Raw genomic sequence first — 23,492 nt, forward strand, 5'->3', positions numbered from 1 at the left:
TTGCCAGCACATCAAGGGAAGTGATTATTCCTCTCTATTTGGCACTGGTGAGCCCACACATGGAGTATTGGATTCAGTTTGGGTCCCCCCATTACAGAAAGGATGTGGACAAATTGGAGAGAGTATGGCAGAGGGCAACAAAAATGATTAGGGGGCTGGGGCAGATGACTTACGAGGAGAGGCTGAGGGAACTGGGGTTATTTAGTCTGCAGAAGAAAAGAGTGAGGGGGGATTTGATAGCAGCCTTCAACTACGTGAAGGGGGGTTCCAAAGAGGATGGAGCTAGGCTGTTCTTAGTGGTGCAGATGACAGAACAAGAAGCAATGGTCTCAAGTTGCAGTGGGGGAGGTCTATGTTGGATATTAGGAAACATTATTTCACTAGGAGGGTGGTGAAGCACTGGAATGGGTTACCTAGGGAGGTGGTGGAATCTCCATCCTTAGAGGTTTTTAAGGTCCGGCTTGACAAAGCCCTGGCTGGGATGATTTAATTGGGGTTGGTCCTGCTTTGAGCAGGGGATTGGACTAGATGACATCCTGAAGTCTCTTCCAACCCTAATATTCTATGATAAGGAGCAAGGAGGCTACAGACTCAGTTACCCAGCCCCAATCAGCTGCGATTATGAGTGTTATCAACAGAGTAGCTCTGCTCCAAAGAGGTGAAAGTCTCCAATGGCACAGTCAGCTGAAACAGGGGTTCAAGGAGGTGACTGGAGCATTGACTGTGAATGGAACATTCCTCATGTTTAATGAATAATCATTGTCATTCCACAGCTTTAACTAAAACACAGTCCATCGGCTCCCTCTGAAGAAGGGATCACAACTGACAGAAAGGGCTCAGATTTCAATGTTTTAAAATATTTATCTAAAAAAACCTAAGGGAATTCCCCGAGGAACAAACTGTGTTATGATTCAGTTAAGGTTGTAACTTGATCTCAGTTAAATTAAAATAATGAACCATCTCTTCAGTTGGTGTAAATCAGCATAACACCAGTCAATGGAGCCACACCAGTTTACCCCAGCTGAGGATTTGGGTCAGGGAGGGGGATGGATCACTTGATGACTGCCTTTCTGTTCATTCCCTCTGGGGCACTTGGTATTGGCCACTGTTGTAAGACAGGATACTGGGCTAGATGGACCTTTGGTCTGACCCAGTATGGCTATTCTTATGTTCTTAAGGCTGTGATTTCATGTGTATATATACATACCTACAAATCATCCCAAATGTCTGAAATCCTGGGAATTCAAAGTTAAGGTTAAAATTACAAAATAACTGTTTGAACACCAAGAAATTTATCATTACATTACTTCTCCTTAACTCCTTCCTTGGTCTACATACACATCTATCACTCACTCTCCTGATGGGCCATCGACCTGGGCACAGATTCTCCTCTCCCCATTTATTCCAAGAATTTTGTTTCTGTGTACAGTCCAGCTGTGACCTCTGTAGCCCCTCCCGTGAAGTATGACTTTAAGTCCCCTATCTCTCTCCCTAGTGCTTTTCTGACACCTGGTGCCTCCACTCAAGGTGACTCCTCACTGTGCTCACAGGGGTGCGGCAGCATCCTCTCCAGGCTCCCATCCGGCTTGCTGGTCTGGGATCTTGTGGGGGTCTCAGCAGCCAGCACCCACCTGGATCCTTCTGGACTGGTCAGCAACTGTCTGATCCAGGAACTAATCTCACAGCCATGCAAGAATGCCCTCCAGGGGAGTGGAAGTATAGCAGGAATGCCTGGAGCTGGGCTGTATGTCCCCCAGCTTCCAAACCAAAACTGAAACTAAACTGCTTCTTCACATCAGGTTCTTCTCTCGCTGGGGCAGAGCACCCCTGGCTCTATGGCCTGGGTAATACAGGGGGTCACACTACATGATCGCAATGGTCCCTTCCTGCCTTGGGATCTATAAACCTGCCTACCAGCCTCAGAAGGGGTTTCTAGTTCCTTCTGTCTCCAACCTTGACTGCACGCATGCTGGGAGATGGTATCAGAGGCCTCTAGCAGCCATCTTAGTTGTATTCCTTTTGATAGGCCCCTCTAAAGGTTGATGTCTGGAGCTCCAACAGCTGGCAAATTCCAAGCACAGATTACACTGTGTCACAGTCAAACCAACACTTCTGCCTTAGCCACTTTTCAAAACACACAGCGATTGGATGTATCACTTTCTTGCAATCTCCTGATGCTATTAAAATAGCAGATCACTGAACAGGGGGATGGGGTCAGAGTTAAGGTCATTTGTAGAAACTTAACAAACATTTCCTGACTTCCAGAAATTCTTTCTACACAATTAGTTTCCATAACAGTCCATTGGGGGTTTTCCTATCCTTTACTCCCAAGCAGCCTGTTGGTTCCTATATTCCTCATCCCTAGATCTCAAAGCACTTTACAAAGGAATATGAGTATCATCATCTACTTTTTACAGCTGGGGAAACGGAGACTCAGAAAGGTGAAATGACTTGCCTGAGGTCCCACAGCAGATCACTGATCAGAACACAGAACAACTTGGAAGTTGGGTAGCAGGCGTGAAGAGAGTCTAGTTGTATATCTGTGATTGTGGGTCCAGTTGTACACTAGCCCTTGTCTAGGTGTAGTTTAGTGCCAGCTGTATTTCACTGTTGCAGCCAGTTCATAAGGCTGTCAATCAATATGACTGACAATCACACCATTCCATATCGGGCATCATAACTCACAAGTCCACCCCCTTCTGGCGTGTTTAACCTTCTATCTGTGGACAACTTTCTTTTTTTTCCCCTTCAGAAACTTGAATTGCTTTGAAAATGACATCGTTTGACAGCGAAATGCACAAATGGCTCCGCTTCCTTCTAGCCAACCTGGCACTGAGTAGCAGAACAAACTGAAGTAAGCCCTCGGTCTGACAGCCTGGCACCAACACGAAACAGAGATGCTAATGCAGACAGGCCCAACAGCTACATAGCACACATCAGCGGGCTGCTGAGAGGCCCCATCACAGCAGTATGTGTCCTTGTCTCTAGTTCAAATGTTCCCATGGCATGAACGATGCAGGTAACAGCGGGCAAAGGGTCCCAGCTTTACCTGAACAGCAGAGTGGTGCCGAAGTGGGGAGAATGGAGGAACTGACAGAGCAGAACAGACCCCAGATGCTGTGTCTGAGCAGAGAGGACCCTCTGCTAGGACAGTGTGTTATGTCTGTCTCCGGTAGATGTAAATAGTTGGTTAATAGATAAGGTGCCAGTGGATGGCACTCAGTGTAGATCATGGGCTTGCAGGAGCATTTACTCTTGTCATTGTGCACTGTAAGTGGATTCTTGTACACAACTCTTTACATCAGCTCTCACACCAGTCACTGCCAGACGAAGGTGCAAGACCCCCAAAGTATCCTATGGTGGATAAACTTTCTTTCCAGCTTCTGTTAGTCTAAGGTCAGTTTGCCCCATGAAGCAGCCCAACTCTAGGGATTCAGACTGGGGGAGATTGGATTTTTTAATCCTTGCTACTATAACTCTAGATGTTCTCATTATTCATTGAAATGGCCAGGCCTTTTAAAGCATCCTGCTAAGCTCTTGGCCTCAGAGACATCCTGTGGCAGTGAGTTGCACAGAGTAATTGTGTGTTGTGTGAAAAAACTGTCCTTTTTCCCTTTTTAAATGTGCTGACTTTCCTTGGATCACAACAGCAGTCACTTAGGAGGCAGGCAAAAGAGAAGTGCCTGTTCAGTTCCACCTGTGAGTGTGTAGCTCTTTGTCATGTCTGCTCTCACTCCTCTCTTCTAAACAGAGCCATCCCAGTCTTTCCTGCCTCTCTTAATATGGGCATGGTTTCAGCATCAGAGCATTTTCACTGCCCAACCCCCAGTACTCCTGCTACTCCAAGGCTCCATCCCTTGTGAATTATTACCCCTCCCTTAGTGAATGCAGTGAGGATATAACTAGGATTTCACTTTTCACCATTACATATGTACTGTAGGTTGTGTGTGTGTGTATGTGTATATACAGGCTTGGAAGGATAAGATTTTTATCTGTAAATGTCGGTAAAGGTCAATTTCACACTGCACTCATAAACTGATGAAAAATATTCCATCTATAATAATTGAAATTTACAGATAGGCAAAGTAAGAGACAGGCTGCTCCAGAACTTGTTACAGTTTGATTTAAGGAGATTTATTTTGTTTATTTTGGTCTGTGATGTCAACAGTTTGTGTTTTATGGGTTGTAAAAGCTTTAACTTTTGGGATCTCAATATCTACTGTCATTAAATAATTATTGGCTGACTTCCCCTCCTTGGCTGACCACCACCACATAATTTCCCGCAACTGTAAAAATGCTTAAAACCCAAATTGTGCACAACTGTGAAAATGTAAATCAATTAAAACCTAAAAAAAGCTTTAAAATAAACACTGATATTTTCTGGTGAAATTACATTAAAAAAACCCAACAAATTCATCCAAGCATATATATATATATATAAATATATATATATATGGCAAACCCTGTGTCTGGGATTTTCAAAGCTAGCTATCGAAACTGGATGTTTAAATTCACAGCACACAATGCGCATGCACACACACACACATTGCTGGCCCTGACTTTTTCTCTCACTGCAGTTTCACACCAATGTCTCTCCACTGACTTTACAGGATTTACTCCTGGTTTAAGCAAGAGTAGAATCCAGCCCTCTGTGTTTCCAATGATAAGGCTGTAGAAGAAAATGTAGGCTACTGTGTTATTTAAGAAATAGCATGTGCTGTCCTATCCTATAAGATCAGAACATATAGTTTCACACATATATTGCATTGCCACTCAGGGAGTAATGCAGTAAAACCCTTACACCTCCCCATCCCCCATCCATCTGCCCTTATACACATATTCACACTCACTGTGGAAAACAAATCAAGCCTGTCTCTGAAGGCAGGAGTGAGTTAATGTTATCTGATAGTCCCTGGGATTATTACTAATCATATTTAGTGCTGGTCTTCTCTCGCTCCAAGCACTTTCTGCTCAGTGGATAAGCACTGCATGGGTGGTGGGGGGGGGCTGCCACACAGAAAAGGGAAGTGGCATGCTCAAGGTCCTATTGCAAGACGTGGTCAGAGCCAAGAATAGAAGCTGGTTCCCTGACTCCCAGCCTGGTGCACTATCCCCTGGCTGTCTTTACCTCCATACCGGCACTGTTCGTTTGCTTACCCTCTTCTTTCCTTGCCTTGTTGAAATCTCTGCTCCCAAGGCAGGATCAGACTTTGCACAAGGCACTAGCTCTGAGGCATAGCGGGGCAATCTGCATGGGGGGAAGTTAGTGTGACATGACTGAGGCCACAGAGGCCTCCCGTCTGTACTTGGGGACAGAGAGCATAGAACAAGTGGGACAGGCCTTTGTAGTTATGGCATCCAATATCCTAAACAAAGGAAGGCTACATCTGTATGGACAATGGGAAGCTAGAACACAGGAACTCACTGTGCATAGACTGCCCAAATGAGGAAACACTCAAATCCCCACTTCTTAAGGTATGTCTACATTACAAGCACTATAGTAGTATAGCTATAGTATTACAGGTACACCCAGGGTAGCATACACACCTGCTAGAGCAACAGAAGAGGGTTTTCTAGCACTATAATAAACTCACCCCAGGGAAAGATATTGCCAGAAGAATTCTCCCATCAGCCTAGTAGCATCTATATAAGGACCCAGATCAGCTTGACTGCACCTCTCTAGAGTGTACTTACAGCTAAATTAACATAAAACATAGACAATACCTTAAACTCTAAGCCCCACGACTAAATCATAGTCAAAGTTCACTACTCATGACATCAGTGTGACCTACTCACACCAGGGCATGTCCAGCACATCTCCTAGGCCTTGCATGACTACAGTAATGATAATCATCTGTTCTAATGTATACAATCCAAATATAAACAAAGGCCAGCTAAACCAACAAAATTCAGAAGATGGAATTCTGGGGAAACAATATTCTAATTTATGTCAATGAGTCTAGCCAGAGCTAGGTTTTCCCCATCTCACCTACAGGAGGAGCAGAGAGTTCCATTCCTCTAAATCAGGGGTGACCAACCTGTGGCTCCGGAGCCACATGCAGCTCTTGAAAAGTTAATATTTGGCTCCTTGTATAGGCACCGACTCCAGGGCTGGAGCTATAGGCTCCAACTTTCCAATGTGCCACGGGATGCTCACTGCTCAAACCCTGGCTCTGCCAGAGGCCCTGCCCCCATTCCACCCTTCCTGCCCCTCCCTAAGCCTGCCATGCCCTTGCTCCTTCCCCCCCAACCAGAGCCTCCTGCACACCATGAAACAGCTGATCAGGAGGTCCGGGGAGGAGGCGCTGATCAGTGGGGCTGCCGGTGGTTGGGAGGTGCTGGGAGCGGGGGGAGGATGTGGAGTTGCTGACATATTACTGTGGCTCTTTGGCAAGGTACGTTGGTAAATTCTGGCTCCTTCTCAGGCTCACGTTGGCCACCCCTGCTCTAATCTTCTGGCCTTGGGGCTGACATGGGAGATGGTGGGAAGCTAGAACCTAGGGGAGTTCCCTCTGAAGGACCAGGGTAGGCTGCAGGCCAGCTGGGTCCAATTTGCTTTGGGTATTGGTGGTTTTTGAGGAACTAGGGCAGAGCTGTTTGAGACAAGGGCTTTGGAACGGGGTGTTTGCAGGCAAAAGGCAAGGCAAGTGCGAGGGTGGTTTCTCTAGGCTGTGAGACAGTGAGACGACCACCTCTGGACATGGGGGAAGCATCCATGGGCTGACAGGTAACACAGCCTTCCTCCCTGAGAGCCCATGGGAACCCAAGCCCTAGGCTGCTATTGTAGGCATCCATGAACTACCACTAGCCCACACTATTCCACATCTCAAAGTACAAATGAGAGCAGGTTTGCTGCCCAGAAAATGCCGGGTGAAGATGGATTTCCTCTCCCCATAACTAGTACCTCAGTTTAAAGCAGGCTTGGTACTGCTGTGTGGATTTCAGTCTGCTGCAGAGCCCAGTCTGTTACTCACACAGCTTTATTCCTGCAACAGGCTCCATTTGGGGAAACTCTGGCTCCTTCCACATAACATAACAAGCACAATGGGGCTGTAATCCTGACTGGGATCCCGAGGCACTACTGACATAAATAGCCTAAGGATGATTAAATGAAGACTCTAATTTAACAACAGAGAGCTATTCAGCATAAGCTAGTGGTTAGACCCCAGGGATGACTCCCCGATTCCAATCCCAGCTCTGGCAGTGAGGCAGCCTTCACTATTCAGTGCCTCAATTTCCCTTTCTGTAAAACTAATCTGCCTCCTGTGGGTGTGAGTCAGATCACATTTATTAGGCACTTTGCCGCTATGAAGGGCTGGTGAATATTTCAGCACCAGAACTAGCGCCCTAGTGGCACTGACGGCAGGTTGGTGCTGCACATGTGGGCTGCCCCCAAAGCTCACCTGCTACAGGTCAGACTGGATGATCAGCGTAGTTCTTTCTGACCCTATGGAGCACCCTGGGGGAACCTGCAGTGTCTGTGGGCCCCCCAGTGGAACTCTGTACCCTGGGAGGGCTCCTCTCCATGGCCTGCACCTCCCTCCCCATTACGGGCCGCTGGCAGACCGGTGACGCCCCCCCCCCCCCCGCTGTCCTCCCCAGGCAGCCGACCTGGGGATGCCTAGAGGGAGCTGGGGGCCCCAGCCCCGGCAGCATACGTTCCCCAGAGCAGTAGGATCCTAAAGTTTGCTCGTTACGTCAGCGGGCCCTGGCCACGCCCCGGGGCGGGTCCCTCTCAGTCCAGTCCCTGTAACTTTCCCACGCCGACCTCTGGGGAGATGCTCCAGGTGACCGGAGCCGGGAGCGCGCTCGGCTCTGTCTGCTTCCCCCCTTCACCCCTCACCCCCACCCCGGAGTCTGCCGCCTAGTGACGCCCGGCTCCCGCAGCCCAGGCACGGCGGGGCGGGCGGCACAGGAGCCCTGAGCTTCTGGGGCAGGGCTGAGGGACCCGGCACCTTCCCGCGGCTGGAGCAGGCTTGCAGGTGAGCCCGAGCGGCCGGGGGCGCGGGGCCAGGCTCGGGCTTCGAGCTCGTCTGATCTGGAGGGAGGGGGCGCGCCCCGCTGTCAGCGCTGTGTGGAGCCGGGGGCTGTAATTCGGACAGGTGCTCGGCTGCCGCTCCTTCGCGCGGAGAGAGTGACTCCGGAATGACTCTCTCCCTCCCCGTCCCCCCCAGGCAAGGGGACAGCAGCGCCCACGACAGGGTGGAGGCAGGGAAGGTGCAAGAGGCTCGCTGCGCCTCCCGGGGGGCGGGACGGGGACGAGGAGCGGAAGGCGGCTGGAGTCGGGGGGTGGCCGGACAAAGTTACCCGGGGAAGGAGCCTGCGGCGGTGCCTGGGCACTTTGCCGGGTAGCTGCCGCCCCCCCCCCGTCGCTAGCGGCTCCTGCAGCTCGCTGCAGGCGCCCGGTGCAGCATGTGCCGGGGTGGGTGCTCTGCTCTGGCTGAGAGCTGGTACTGGGCGGGAGCCATCGGGGAACAGTGCCCACGGGCCAGCGCCCCGGGCTGCCAGGCGGGGCTATCCCCCTTGCCAGGATCCGGGGGCTGAGGGCTGATCTGCGCCCAGCTAGGGCTATTTTACCTTCCATCCCCTCCCCCAGTTCACCCCCTTGCGCGAGACATGGCGCTAATTTCCATGACAACCGCTAATGTCACAAATAAAGGGAAGGGGGCGGGTAGGCTGGGCTCCAGCGGGTGCCCAAGTTTTGCCAGGCAGCATGGGGGGGCACCTGAGCGAGGGGGTCTGTGTGCGTGGGCCGCGTGCTGTGCCAGCGCTGGTGTGGGGGTGGGTGCAGCATGCCTGCATCTGTGGCCATGCCCGCCTCCGCGTGCAGGGGTGCGTCTGCCTTGCTCAGTCTGCGCGGGCAGGGGGCTCATAGGCAGCCATCCTGGGGCGGGTAGGGGGCACCTGTGGGATCGTGCCGCTGACTGAGCATGTAGAGTTGGAGGCTGTGTGGAGCCATTGCTGGGCAGGAGGGGAGTATGTTATCTTATAAGCATAACAAGTAGATCTCTTCCCCCCCACCCCCTAGGGATGCTGACCTCCAGCAGGTGCAGCGACACGGGATGAGGGGCCGGGCCCCGGAGCGCTGGCCGCCCAGAGGCGGTTTCCATCCACTCCGGCAGAGCCTTGCACGTGCTCAGGGCTGTGACACCAGCCATGTATGCTGTGTTTGGCTCAGGAGTGGGGATGCACATGCGATGGCCATTTATGTGAGAAGGGGGCAGGGTTTGAGTTCTGCCAGCCCTTGCGAGTCCCTAGCTGGAACCCTCTCACAAAGCCAGATGTCCCCACCTCTTCCTTGACCTTCATTCGTGAGGTGTCAGGCCCTGGCTCCTGCCCCAGACCCTCAGTGCTGCTGGTGTGAAATTGTTTCATCCTGCCCTCTGTATGTGGCTCTGGCTGGGCTCTGGTCTTCTGCAGGGTCATCTGGGCAAAGTCTGGAGGGTAGGGCTGGGGCAATCCTGTGGTCCTCCTCAACCCCCCCTCCCCACAGTCTGTCTGATCTCTCTACCTCCTCAGGATGGACTTTGCCACCTGCCCTCCCTGACCCCCCCGCCTCAGATCCCTCCTGCTGCCTTTCCTCAGCCTGAGCTCCCCAGGGGCTGCACTCGTAATGCAGTGGCTCGGCCTTTGCGTGCGCCCTCAGGGACAGTGGCACCCTGCTGCTGCTGGAGGTGCTGGAAGATTGGTGTCATCCTGCCCACTCCTCTGAACGTAAAGCCCATTTCATGGCATTGGGACCCATCGGTTCACGCTGCCTGGTGCCTGCACATTGCACTCCAGGGCACCGAGGAGAAATATTGACCTGAGCACAGCAGGCTGTAGCTAGGAATCAGAAGTCTGCCAGCAAACGGTGGTATAGGGAGTCAGCTGGCTGGGGGGAAGGAGAGGGCACAGAGCCCTGGAAATCACTGCTACACCTGGGGTTGGGTAGATCTTTAGCAGTGCCCTGATATCCCCAGACCCAGTGTGCACAGAGGAGGCAGACTTCATCTTACTGCTTTCCATGCCAGCCCCCCAGGACTGTCGGGGCTCAGTCTTGACCTGGTGTACGTGGGTGCAACTTCCCTACCTGCAATGGAGTGGTGCCAGCTTACGCCATCTCTGAATCTGGCCTGCTGGGGTCTCAGGGTTTCAATGGTGTGTTGCTGTTTTCTCCTTAAATCTCCATTGAAGCAGGTGCTGGGGGACCCTGACCCAGTCATGCTGCCCTCCCCAGCCTGGCCATTGTAAGATCCTTCCCTGTTTAGTTTTGTGCAGTTGTAGGATTCCCCCAGCAATGGGAGGCTATTTCTTGGCCTGATCTCCCTCTCTGTATATGTTCTATTCTTTAATTCCAGCCCTATGGCCCCAGGTGACGGTGAGTTCTGGCCTCGAGACAGACCCCACTTCAGTGCAAGCCCTGGGTGCTCAGGAGCTGGTGCTGGGGTCAGGCGCATCGGTATCTCCTACAGAGTGCAAGTCAGGCTTGGCTCGTGGAGGACCTAATGTTACCTGGGACTGTGGGGGGCACACCTGAGCTGTCTGGGATGCTGCAGAGCCAGTGCTAGGCTGCAGGCACTTGGTAGGAAGCAGCATGTGGACTCAGTCTCCCCTCTTGCTTCCTGGGGCACTGTGTGTCCCAGCTCGTCTTTCACGGGGAGCAGCTGGTGGATGGGGCTGTTGAATTCTCTTAGAGTATTGTGAGTGGTTGTTGTTGGGAGCTGGCAATGGTTTGGATGTATTGTTCCTGTCAGAGTTCGTGGGCTGGGTTTCCCCCTCCCAGTAGCCCCAGCACCGTGCTGGACTGCAGGGGGTGGGAATGCTCACTGAAGTCAGAGATTTCAGAGTAGCAGCCGTGTTAGTCTGTATTCGCAAAAAGAAAAGGAGAACTTGTGGCACCTTAGAGACTAACAAATTTATTAGAGCATAAGCTTTCGTGAGCTACAGCTCACTTCATCGGATGCATTACTGAAGTGAGCTGTAGCTCACGAAAGCTTATGCTCTAATAAATTTGTTAGTCTCTAAGGTGCCACAAGTTCTCCTTTTCTTTTTGTGAAGTCAGAGATTGTCTGTCTGTCTGTCTCCCTCCCTCCTGGGGCTGGGGCAGGTCTGTTGCTCAGCACGGGCCTTGCCCTGGTTTGGGACAGCTGCTGGAGGGGTTTGCAGAGCTCCATGTGCAAAGGCAGTTGGTTTCAGGTGTGAGAGCAGGAGTCAGACTCCCTGCTACCTTGCTGAGGAGCCATCAGTGCCTACAGGCTGGGCTCCAGCCTCTGTGCTTCAGCCAATCACAGACACATGGGGTTAGAAGGGACCGCAAGGATCATCTAATCTAACCCCCTGCCAGGATGCAGAATTTGTAGTGTCTAAAAGCATCCTTGCCCCCCTTAAAAATGCCTCCTAATGCACCTAGCAAGCTCTGCACTGTTACTCAAACTCCCAAAATGTCTCTGTCCCTTTAACTCCCTTTCCAGCATGTGACTCATGAGTGTCATGTGGCAGAGAGTTCCACAGGTTGTCATCAGCTGAGACTCCTTCCTATTCTCCTGTTATGGGATAGGAAGGAACCACGTCACTTCCACTATATCCTTCGGGATCCTTACAAACCTCAACCAAGTCCACTCAGAATAATTTGCAGTTCCAGATGCACTGACCCCAGCAACCCCCAACTCTTGTATGTAATAGCCCCTTCCCTCTATCACCCTGACTTCCCCCCCCCCATTCCCCATTGTCTTTTCCTGATCTGTTCTCAACGTTCACCTCTACAAGGACAGGATGCGAGTGCAGGGTTTGAAGTGTGAACAAACCACTGATTTATAGAACAGCATTTCCCCCTCCCCATTCTTTTAATACAGCCCAGCAGCCGACTTTCCTTTTTTCTGTTGCCGTGATTGATGTTGAGGCTATTAGATTCAATGAAGGCTCTTTCCTGGGGTTTCTTTATGATCTGTAGCTGTCTCACTTGGGCTCTGTTCTTCTCAGATCTCACAAGCTAAGTAGGGTTAGTCCCTGCTTGATACTTGGTTGAAAGAGCTTTGATGGGCTCCCTGCATGGAGCTCTGCCAGTACCCCTTAGTCCCAATCTGCAGCCCCCTGCTATGCCAGCCCTGTGCTTCTATCCCATCCCAGCTCTGCCAACGCCACTCAATCCCGACTTAGTGCCTCTGTGGTCCCCGTCCGTTACTCCTTGCATCACCATGAACAATCCCTTTTAGGCAGTTCTGGGGGCTGATATCACAGCCCCATTATTTAGGTCCATCTCGGGGCCCTGATCAGTGGCTGTTGCTCTTCCCTCTGGGTACAGTCCCTCTCTAGTCAGACGGTGTCAGAAGAGAAGCCACTATTTCAGGAGAGTAGCCCGAGGACTGCCCAGAGCAGGCTGTCACCTCCCAGGTTCGTGACACCAGTGCCTCTGAATAAGCAAAATCGCCCCGCTCGCTGCTCCGTTCTCTGGCAGCCACCTGCCTAGTTGGAAATGGAAGCGGAGATCCAGAAAGCTCTAGGCAGAGGCAACTGCTTGTTAACCCCCAAGGTTGGGCTGAGGCTGCACGGCAGGCTGGACAGGTATGAAGCGAGTCGGGCGGGGGTGACAGTCTAACAGGCCAGGACTATGTGGATGGGCTGAGGACAGGTGAGGGCTGGGAAGCTAATTTAAAGCCACAGTACAGCAGCAGGAATGTTTACATTGAATTGGGCTCCTTGACTTGTGAAAGCTGCGTCATCTCTTCATGCCATCCATGCCCTGCCTCCCACTTCCCCAGCTATTGTGTCTTGCACTGTTGCATCTTGTCTTAAATTAGATGCTAAGTGATTGAGGGCAGGGGCTGTGTGTTTGTGTGTCCATAGTAGCCCTTCCCCAGTCTGGTTGGAGGTCTGCTGTAACAGACAGAAGAACATCAACAAACTCCTAACTTACCCGCTCCCCTTGCCACCCCTAAGTCTCTGCTGGCAACATCAAGGCCCATGACCAGAGTTATGCTCCTGCTGTGTTGGCTGCAGCTGTCCCACGGCAAATCCCCTGGTGTTCCCTCCAGCTCCTTTGAATTAGCTCTGCCTCCCCTGCTCTCTGTGACATCGCCTTGTGCGGTCTTGTCTGCGTGTTCACACAGTTAGCTTCCCACAGAGCCTTAACGAGGATGTTAGTGAGGCTGGACCTGTGCCCATTCCCCACAGGGCCTCTTTTCCCCAGCTGGGTACATGGATGTGGGTCACTGCCCCGGGCCATCAGTGGGGCCTGGTCGCGCTCACTGAAGTCAATGGGAGCGGAGGGCATGTGACCCCTTTTAAAGAGTACTCAAGATGTGCAGGATCGTGCCCAGCCAAGCCTCATGAGGTGTCGCTGGATGCTCTGGAATGCTGCTATAAAATCTGAGTTACCCTGCCCCGGCTCCCCTGAGCAGCTGGGCCCATGATTGAAGAAATCCACGAGCTGTCACGTTTCCGTGGCATGTTTCCGTGTTCCTTTAGAACACCAAGTGCAGCCTATTGTTCCTGGTTCCATTCTTCTCGAATGGCTGCCAGGTTCTTTCCTGGTTAGTGCCCATTCTGCCTGGCTGAGACAGTCAGACCTAGCGGGCGAAGCTCTCCTTTGCTGTATGAGGGCCTGGCTCTACATTCACTCTTCTCCCGGCTTCTGCCTCTCTTCCTCCCCTTCCCCCACCCTCACACTCTCTCCACTCCTCCCCCCCCCCGCCACGTCCCTAAAGCTGCCGTTGGTGGGGCAGTGGCTCTGTTCCAATTCCCTCGATATCCAAGTACATGGGAATGCCACGTGATCTGTGGCTGTGCAAGCCCAATCTAATGCTCATGACACTACCCCCTGGTGGAGGAGACTGGAAATGCAGCATCCACTGAGGTAATATTAGAAACTTGAGGTCTTCACTTTATTGCTTTTGAATTCTAGTAGCACAACGACATACAGCCAGGAAATAGCTCTGGTGTGTCTCACTGTTCTCTGAATTTTACACGGCCCCCACCTTTTTAATGTGGTGCAGATTGTGTTGACAACATCCACCTGCATCGACAAAATTGTTAGGATGTGTGCAGTGATAAACTGCCAAACTCTTAAGAACTGGTTCCCTCCTCACCCCACGAGGGGGTCATGGCCCACCCCTGGGGACTCCTGCCCCATCCAACCCCCCACGTTCCTTGATGCCCCCCCGGAACTTCTGCCCCATCCACCCCCCTCCTCTGTCCCCTGACTGCCCCCAGAACTGGGCAGGAGGGTCTCTTGGGCCACTGTAGTGGGTGCCCACCCCGCCCCTAAGAGCTAGAGGGACCTGCCGGGGGGCGAGGTGGGGAGTCCCGGCGGTGCTTACCTGGGGCAGCTCCCAGAAAGCATCTGGCAGGTCCCTCTGGCTCCTAGGGGTGGGGGAGCGGCAGCTCCCCCTACTGATCACATCAAAAGTGGCGCCTTAGACGCCGACTCCATGGGTGCTCTGGAGCTGGAGCACCCATGGGAAAAATTTGGTGGGGGCAGAGCTCCCAGCCCCAGCTCACCTCACCTCCGCTCTGCCTCCTCCCCTGAACGTGCCACCCCACTCTGCTTCTCCGTGCCCCCCACCCCCAGCTTCCCGCAAATCAGCTGTTCACACGAAAAGCATGGGAGGGCTGAGAAGCAGGTGGCAGCTTCGTGCTTAGGCCCAGGGAGGCGGAGGTGAGCTGGGGTGGGGAGCGGTTCCCTCCCTCCCCCCGCCCGGGTTAACTGCGGCACGCGGGCTGCCTTCCTCGCGCCCCCCTGCCCCAGCTCACCTCCACCTCCTTGGGCCTGAGCGTGAAGCTGCCGCCTGCTTCTCATTCCCGCGCAAACAGCTGATTCTTGGAAAGCTGGGCGGGGGGGCCGGAGAAGCAGAGCAGGGCAGTGAGTTCAGGGAGGAGGCGGAGCAGAGGTGAGCTGGGGCTGGATGCGGGGCAGGGAGCTGCAGGTGGGGGAGCACCCACGGAGTTGGCGCCTAAGGCGCCACTTTTGGCCAGTTGTTAAATTTAGAAGCTCTTTTAGAACTGGTTGTCCCACGAGTGACAACCAGTTCTAAAAGGGCTTCTAAATTTAACAACCGGTTCTAGCGAACCGGTGTGAATCCAGCTCACCACTGGATGTATGCATGGGGAGAACAGTGGTGGTGGGAAGGAGGAGGGGAATTTGAGATTGTGGGCTAAGCACGTTAGCTGGCTGTTTCAGGTGAGCCAAAGGGACACGTGCACAGCTATAGCTTGGTGCTGTCTACAAACTCAGGCAGACACCATAAGACTGGGTCATGTTTTAAGGGTTTTCTTTGACTATAAGAATGAGGATTTTTAAAAAAACAAAATGAACCAATTCTGGAGCATGATTCAGTTGCAAAGGGTGGATTCCAGAACAAATTCTGTGGCCTGCAGATGCACAGGGCACTGAAAACTAGGTTCAGATTTCCCAGTGATTTTTCCCTCCTTCATTTTCGTTATCAATGACAGTTTTTTAAAAGGCACTCAATCAAAAATATTTCAGTCGCCCATTCTTGTTAATTTTACTGTATGTCCCATGTTATTTGTTTTCCTTAAAGCCCCAGCTCCCAGAGTCATGTTATCTCTCTGGAAAAAGTTCCTTTCATTCCCTGGCCCCCCTTGGGTTTTGTTTGTCCTTGTCACTATGCCACCTCAGCTGATTCTGGATTCAATCTCAGCTCCTGGTCTGGTTCTAGCATCTAGCCACATGGGCTCCAGAGGAATGGTGGGGGCTTGCACTCATGGGGAAGAATAGCCCAATGGTTAGGGTGCTCCCTGGGATTTAAGACCTGGGTTTAGTTCCTGTGTCCACTGCAGACTCTCTGCGTGAGCTTGGGCCAGTCGCTTCATCTCTCTGGGCCTCAGCTGCCCCATGGGGACAACAGCCCTGCCTGGCCACCCAGGGTGCTGTGGTGATACAGATGTGACGGACGGTGAGGTGCCCATGTACTAGAGTGATGGAGGCCAGAGACGTCCCTAAACCAGATGAGCATTACCAGGCTGCATTGTCTTGCTCCCCCTGCTACCCCCCTCTCACTAGACTTGTCTTCCGGCATCCAGCACCCTAGCCCAGCGGTGCAGCAAACTCAATTCTGTTCTGCTCTTGTCCAGTCCAGATACCCCCACATACACCTGTTCTCTTCTGGCTCATGTCCTGCATCCTCCCCGTGCCTGGGCAGGGCTCCCTCGGTGTTGCCCTGAAAGGTTGCTGCCACAATTCTGCCACTGCCTGGCTCCTGCTCCAGATGTTCTGATTTTATAGGACAGTTTTGATATTTGGGTCTTTGTCTTGTTTAGATGCCAATTACCTCCCCACCCCCATCCCGATTTTTCACCCTTGCTATCTGGTCACCCTACTCCTGCAGTACGGGCTCTGGCGAGCAGATGGTTGGTGAATCTGGGCCGCTGCTGGCGCTGCCCCTGTGACTAACCAGAGGAGGCAGGCTCTGGGTGCCAGCTCAGCACACCAGAATGCTTTGGAAGTGGATTGGTGCTTTGCTCCCCTGCCAGGGCATGAGGCTCAGTCGCTAATTCTGGCTTTCCTACTCCTTATTAGACCCATAAAGTAGTAGAACAATTCATTATGGGCCTGCAAGCGGCAGGCAATGCGAGTGAACGCTACTGTTCACAGCTCCCTCCGGTGCCGTTCCAACATGCTGCAGCTCGCACATGCCCTGCCATGTGTGCTGCTGTGCCCAAGCCCCTGGGGCACCACATCAGTGCCTAACGCTATCCCTGCTCTCCAGGGGTGTTAGTGCGGCACATCCACATAACCCCCATGGAGTGGGGCAGGGAGAAGAGAATCTCCCCCCATGACATGGGGCTCCAGCGCCTTCCACATGCAGGCAGCTCAGGACTCTGCTACCTTGCTCTTCTCTTCACTGCTGAGGGTGCACAGGTGCATACAAGGGAGGCTCTGATTCCCCAGCAAAGATGGGAAGGGTCCATGGGATGCTGAATGTAGCAGGCAGGAGAAGCCAGGATGGGGTGTCTTGTACCTACAGAGCAGGAAACTCCTGAGAGGGCCCGGGGCAGGCTGAGATGAATGGGGTGGGTGGGGGAGGAGAAAAGCAACTGGCCCAGGCTGAGGGGGCCCATCCTGGGTCCTGCTTTTGTTGATGCATTGGCTGCCAATATGGCCAACACCAGGGAATTTGAGGGCTGGACACCTGAGTCTTTATGGCTTGTGCTAGAGCCAGACTCTGTAACAGCCCCATTTCCTGCATGATGTGTAACCTCCCCTCCCCATTCATCGACCAGTGAAATCCACTGTCCCTTCCTGAGGAAGCAAGCTGAGGGTATAGGCAGGGGCTGGGCAGTCTGGGCAGATCACAAGGTGCCAGGCTGGCAGGCTTCCAGGGGACCCAGCCCCACATCCTGGGCAGGGCACAGGGTGAGTGCCTCCTGCTTCTGGTGTGGGGCAGGGTCCCTGCATACCACAGTTTCCTCTCAGTGGTGAGCACAGCCTGCCCCATGGCAGCTCCCTCCAGGAGGGGAGGGCAGGGCAGGATGCATGTGAATCCCAGGCCTTGAAGCTGCGCTGGGGCTCACCCTGCTGCTTTTGAGCCTATCTGTGATGTGCAGCTCCCTGCCAGCCTGGTACAGTGTGTCCTTTCCCCTCCTGCCCAGGAGCTGTCAGCACCCCTCCCCCAACCAGTCAACCCCTGGCCTCCCTGCTTTTCCATTGCATGCTGTCTGTGCCCCAGCGCCCACTAAGAACGGGGCACTGAGACTGAGTTTAAACTGTTTAATGGGTGCGAATCTGGTACTTGTTAGTCACTGATAAAGCAAAGGAAAAGGAAAGCTCCTCCTGCACAGTTCTGCCAGTGCCCCTCACTCTGCCCCGCAGCCACATGCTTGCCCCTGAGCTCTGCTGATGCTCCTCATTCCCAACCAGCAGCTTCCCTGTTATCTCAGGCCTGGGCAGGGTGTATACCCAGGAGCCAACTGACCCTTGATTTGGGATGTGCCGAGACAGAGCAGTGAGATCTCCCTGAGGCCCTTCACTCCCCAGGACAGGAGTGAGTGAGGTCGTGGCCCCTGCCTCCCACACACAGCACCACATTCCTCCCTGCGGCCTGTCACGGACTCACAGGACTCGTGCTCTCTCCTGGCCCCGTAATGTTCTTGGGAGGAACCCCCTTCAATGCAACAGCCCTTCTCAGGGGACCATTCTCTCTCTGCCTCTTGGTAACACACCTCCCTGAGCCCTCAGCACACCTGTCTCTTGCCATGGGCCCCTCAGGGAGTCCACTCCCCCGGATCTCCGGGGCCTCAATGCCCAGAAGGAATAATGAAACCCTGTTCTCTAGACCGGAGTGACTCTTGTCCAGTGTAAAACAGGATGATTTATGAGCATCTGAACCCAGCACAGGAAACTCTCCAGGCCCAGCATCCCTCAGCACAGTACATCTAGGTCTGTCCCACATCCAGGTGGGCTCTGGATGCTCTCTCTCTGTCCAGTCCAGCAGCCTCCTCCTTCCAGCCAATCATCCAATATCATCTCCCCCAACAGCTCCTCCCCTGTCCTTTGTCTTCCGTCCTGGGTAAACAGGTCACTGGGGCTCTCGCTCTTCCATCCTTTGTTCCCCTCTGATGGAACTGATTGGTCAGGTCACCAGCGTCCTCTCTCCTCAGCCCTTTGTCCCATCACTGGCCAGAACCAGCTGGCTGCCAAGCTGGGGTGGGCTTCTTAGTCACCAGTTGTTAGGGTTCCCTGTCTCCAGGCCATTATCTGGGGGTTCCAGCTGCTAGGTGAGGACCTCTGCAACAACAAACCCTCTCCTACCATCTTGTTAAACATGCAGCACACAGGGAAACTGAGGTATGCACATATCATTCATGTAAAACATTACAAAAATCCCAACCTCGTCACAGGGCCGTGTGGGGAGTGGGGTGTATATCACGGTCCGGCTGGTAGCACCTCTGCCCTAGTGTGAACGTCAATCTCATGGCCTCTGCCCACCAAACCCAGGCAGGATCATGGAGTTCCAGCCAGCCACTCCCAGGTCAGACAGCCATAACCCTGTGGTGTCCTAGGGCTCCCATATCCTGGCAGAATGCAGTGGGATCCACCCACAGTCAGTGGGGTCCCTTTGGATGCCCCTGACCCCCCAGTCTATAATACCCAGCCATAGTCACTGCTCCAGGGGTGCCATGATTCCTTTGACCAGCCCTGCCTGGGGAGCACCTGAATGGCAGGATGGGGTAGGGGCGTTTGCTAGCCAGGGGCTGTCGCACGTTGAGTGGGGGAGCCAGAACTGGCAGCATTTTGTGGTGTTTGCCAGGCGCCCAGAGCAGATGAGTCACATTGGTGACAAAGACCCTGCCAGCATCTTAGCCCAGCTTTCGAGGGCTGGCACCTTGTTAAAATGCAGCAGCATGGAACCAGCATTATCAACGCGTACAGCGATGGCAAAGCAGCATCTATTGAGTGCTTGCCTTAAGCCCAGGGGGACAGTGGCCTCCTGAACAGAGCAATGCCAAAGCCTGGGCATGGATCTGGCCTGCAGCTTCTGTTAAGTCTAGCCCAGAGCTCCGCTCCGTGCATGTCCCCCTGCACTCCAGCATTGGGTATGGGATGAAGCTAGGGGAAGACAACAGGTTTCTCCAGAGCCTCTGCCCATTTTTATTCTAGTGGGAATGAGGATTTGTTCTTTCATCAGCTGAATTAACCTTCCCAGTCTGCAACCACACCTGGGCTGCTGGGGAAATGGACGGATTAAAAGCAGCAGCATATCTGAGGGACCATCTACGCTTGTCTCCCCAAGCCCCACTTGAGGAGACATACCTGCCCTAGCTCTGATTGATTGAGCTAGTGTGCTAAAGAGAATGGTGGCGCTGTCATGGCCCCAGGGCGGGAGAGGCTAGCTTCCCTAGGGCAGTCCCATCCGAGAGGCTAAGCGTAGTCTGTTGGCCAACTTCTTGCACCGCTGCAGCTACACTCTGTTTTTAGCACCTGAGGTCCAGCAGAACCAAAGCGGGTCCATCTCCTTGAGCTGGGAATTTATTTATTTGGCGTATGCAATCCAGTCAAGCCAAGCCACAGCGTTCTTATCAACAGTGTTCAAGGCACAAAGACCTCCAGGAAGTTGAGTCATTTTGCAGCTCTCAGCACTGGGAATTATGCCCCAGCTCCAAGCGTAGATGAGCCCTGACTCCAGGTGCAGAAAGAATGAAGGCTAAACTGGGAGTTTAAAATGTCTTTGCATCATCCCAGGTGTGGCTGTAACAGAGGACAGGAAACTGGGTTCACACTGATGAACAGGAGCCAGATCCCTGGTGGGTGTAAATCAGCATCACCCCAGGGCAGCTGATGGGCCACATCCCCCAGGGGTGTAAATCAGCATCATCCAGCCAGTGGGGTGCCATCTCCCCAGACAGGCTATCTCTCCCTGCTCCGGGTGCAGGATCCCATGTGTGGGTCACCCCATGGCTGGGTGCAGGGTCTCCCCCTCCTGCTCTGGGCTGTAGCGATGCTGCAGATGCACCAACCCCCTCCAGTGCCCCTTTCTGCTGCCCTGTGACATTAATAAGAATGATCCTTAGCACCACTCATCTTCAGAGCCTTTTAGAAATCCCAATTAACAAACCCTCCCATGGGCCTGATCCCCATTTGCACTGCAAACCCCTCATTCATGCTGTCCACTTCCCTGCATCTGGGCTCCTCCCGTCACTGGGCTCTGTGTTGGCATATTGCTAACCCTCCCCCCATTCCTATTCATTTGTGCCAGCTGAATCCATGTTGCTGTTTCCTGCCAGCGATTTGAACCCTGGCTTTGGTGGCAGTTTCCCTGTCCTCACTGGGGCCTGCAGCTCCTCTTGACTCCGCATCAGCTTTTGAGGGGCCAGGACAGAGGCTGTGTTTGGCACAGTATTTCCTGCACAGACAGCAGCTGTTTTAAGAAGAAGATGGGGGGGGGGTGGGGAGGAAGCTCCCCACAGCGTTAATGGTTCAGCAATAGGCTTTGAACTCAGGATCTTCGACATCACAGTACAGGCCACCCCTGCATCAGCTAAAGAAATGGGTCCATTAGTCAGCTGCAGAAGTAGATTGTTATCCTCTAGTGCAGTGGCCCCTGATCCCTTCAGTAGCAAGACCCTCCTCTCATTAGCAGTTTAGGGGTTGCAATGCCATCCAGGTTGAGAACCCCAGAGCTTGTGGACCAGTGGCCAGAGGGAAGCATGGCATGCACCGCATGAGCACAGCACACTTTGCAGGAGGGGTGACCTCCTTTGTTTGGATTGGGCAGGGTTAGCTAGGCCCAGGACTTCTTGGGCAGGCATGTTGGGAAATTGTTGCCACGGACACTCCTGGGGAAGAAGGAGCAAGGAGAGGATTGGAGGAAGTGGGCTGGTGATTTGGGCCCAATGTGGGGGACCAGAGGAGGCAGAGACCCTCCCCTCAGGTCAGGGCGGGGGCTAGTTCTTGCAGACCAGACCTTCACTCCTGGGCCTGTGTAGGGAGGGGTACCAAAAAGCCTGTGATATCTTTAGGGAGCATTGGGGGCTTGCCCTGGTGTCCTAGAGCCAGGCTCCTGTTCCGTAAGCCAGGGGGCTGTTCCCCTCCACCACAAAGTCCAAGGGGCTCTAAGGCTGAATGTGTCCATGAGGTGCCAGGTACACATGGGAGCTGCTGACAGTGCAGGCTACTGACTCGCTTGGGCATGGAATGCTGGGATGGATCTGGCTGTTGCTCAGGAAAGTGTGTCAGCCTCATGCTAGTGAGTAGTAGCTACTGATCCTTTCCTGGAATAGGATTAGCATCAATGTAGCCAGTGCCAAGTAATTAGTGCTAACGAGCTGTCAGATGGGAAGCTCTGGTCACTGAATTGCCCAATAGCAATTAGGAAGGAATCTTCCCAGATCCTAGCCAGGAGCATCATTCTTGTTGTGCAGCACAGAGGCACTGACTCTGGGGGTGTTCTGGAGCTGAAGCACCCATGAAAAATAAGGGGTGCTCAGCACCCACCAGCCACAGTGGTTCTGGGCCAGGGCTGGCTGCCGATCAGCTGTTCAGCAGGCCCCCAGGGTGGCCAGCAGATCAGCAAGCAGCTGATGGGAGGCATTGGGATGGGGGCTAAGGGGAGCAGGGGTGGGAAGAGGCGGAGTGACAGTGGGGCCTCAGGGGAGGAGGCGGAGCAGGGGTGGGGCCTCATGGTGGAGCAGAGGTCAAGCACCTATTGTGGGGGCAGGGGGAGTCAGCGCCTGTGGTGCAGAGAGTTCTGTTTGCCACTGCATTTGCAATCTGGTGGGGCCCTGACACCCTGCAGCTTGTCCTGGCTCTGAGTCAGCCCCTGGCTCTCGGCACAGACAGGGACCAGTGCCCCACCCTGTCCCACCTCATTCCCCATGAGGCCTGCCTCTGGCTGGAGGAAGTTGGGGGAATCTGTCTTGCAGCGCCCTGTGATGCTCGAGTGCCCTTGGTGCCACTTCCTGCACCACCCAGATGCCCTAGCTGGGCACTGAGACACTTGCACTGCCCCACTCAGCTCAGGGCTCTGGCCAGTGGCAGCTGAGAGGCCTGAGGCTTCCAGGCAGCACGGATCTGTGCCTGGGGCTCTCCATCGGCAGGGTGGGGTGCAATGGACTTGGAGACTACCTTGCACATTTATGACCAGGGCTTTCTGCCACCCGGCCCATCCTGCTGCAGGGAAAGGCCCTTCTGGAGCCCTGACCCAGGCACCTCTCCGCCTGGCCACTTCTCCATGCCCTGCCTTCCCAGGGCAGTAAAGAGGCTGCTTTAACTATGCCGCCCTGCTCCCTTGACCCAGCACAAGGCAGCCCAGGTGCCCTGCCATAGCACTGGGCAACCACTGGCTTGGCCTCGGGAGCGGGTGGTGCTGATCTGGGCCAACTGCCTCAGCAGTGCCTGCGGCCATGCCTCTGTACCATGCAGCCTGGCTGGGCTGTGGGGAGCCCCCTAGTGGTGACACAGGGCAGCACAGGCTGGGAACCAGAGCCCTGGGGAGAACCACAGGGTCTGTCTGTGTCCAGTAGCCTCTGTAGTGAATCCTGCAGCCCAGAGACCACCCCCTCCCCTGCTAATAGGATGTCTCAGACCCTCCTCCTGCCCCTCCTCTGCCAACAGAGCATCTCAGACCCCCCACCACCGCCGCTACCCCTTTTAACAGGGTGTTTCAGACTGGCCTTGCCCCTTCCTCACAGACTTGCCTTTATCCCGCTTGTACAATTCCCATTGCCATAGCAACAGGCTCAGTGCCTGGTACCCAGAGCAGCGAGCTCTGTACTCCCCCCTCCCCCGCCTCCAGCTAACAGGTGTAGAGACCCCAGCCCAGCTCCTCTGCTCCTCCCAGTTTCTGGGCCTGCTGTGTGCAGGAGAGGGGGAAGCAAGAGCACAAGGGGACACCCCCCCTTGATTTGGGGGCTGTGCCCAGTGAGAGTCCCTGCCCCAAGGGAGCTGACACTGTGCAGGGTGTGGGGTTGGTGCTGTCCCTGAGCTTTGTGCATGCAGTGATCTGGGGTTCCGCATGGCCGTCCCCAGGGCAGGGTTTGGGCACGCTGCCTCTCGG

The 23,492-nt window shown here is 53.9% G+C and overlaps 1 protein-coding gene and 1 long non-coding RNA gene across 3 annotated transcripts in view; one reads left to right on the forward strand and one right to left on the reverse strand.

Annotated features, from left to right (window-relative positions):
* The window catches only part of LOC122460949, a 526,129-nt gene that overhangs the window by 200,031 nt on the left and 302,606 nt on the right, over window positions 1-23,492 (reverse strand). The window lies entirely within an intron of this gene.
* Window positions 7,729-23,492, forward strand: part of CAMKV (CaM kinase like vesicle associated) — a 47,906-nt gene continuing 32,142 nt past the window's right edge. For both annotated transcript variants that reach the window (XR_006282596.1, XM_038411651.2), the window contains exon 1: window positions 7,729-7,982. The gene's annotated coding sequence lies outside the window, so the exon portion shown is untranslated. The remainder of the gene's footprint in view (window positions 7,983-23,492) is intronic.

Source organism: Dermochelys coriacea, chromosome 7, assembly GCF_009764565.3.
Source record: "Dermochelys coriacea isolate rDerCor1 chromosome 7, rDerCor1.pri.v4, whole genome shotgun sequence".
Lineage (NCBI taxonomy): Eukaryota > Metazoa > Chordata > Testudines > Dermochelyidae > Dermochelys > Dermochelys coriacea.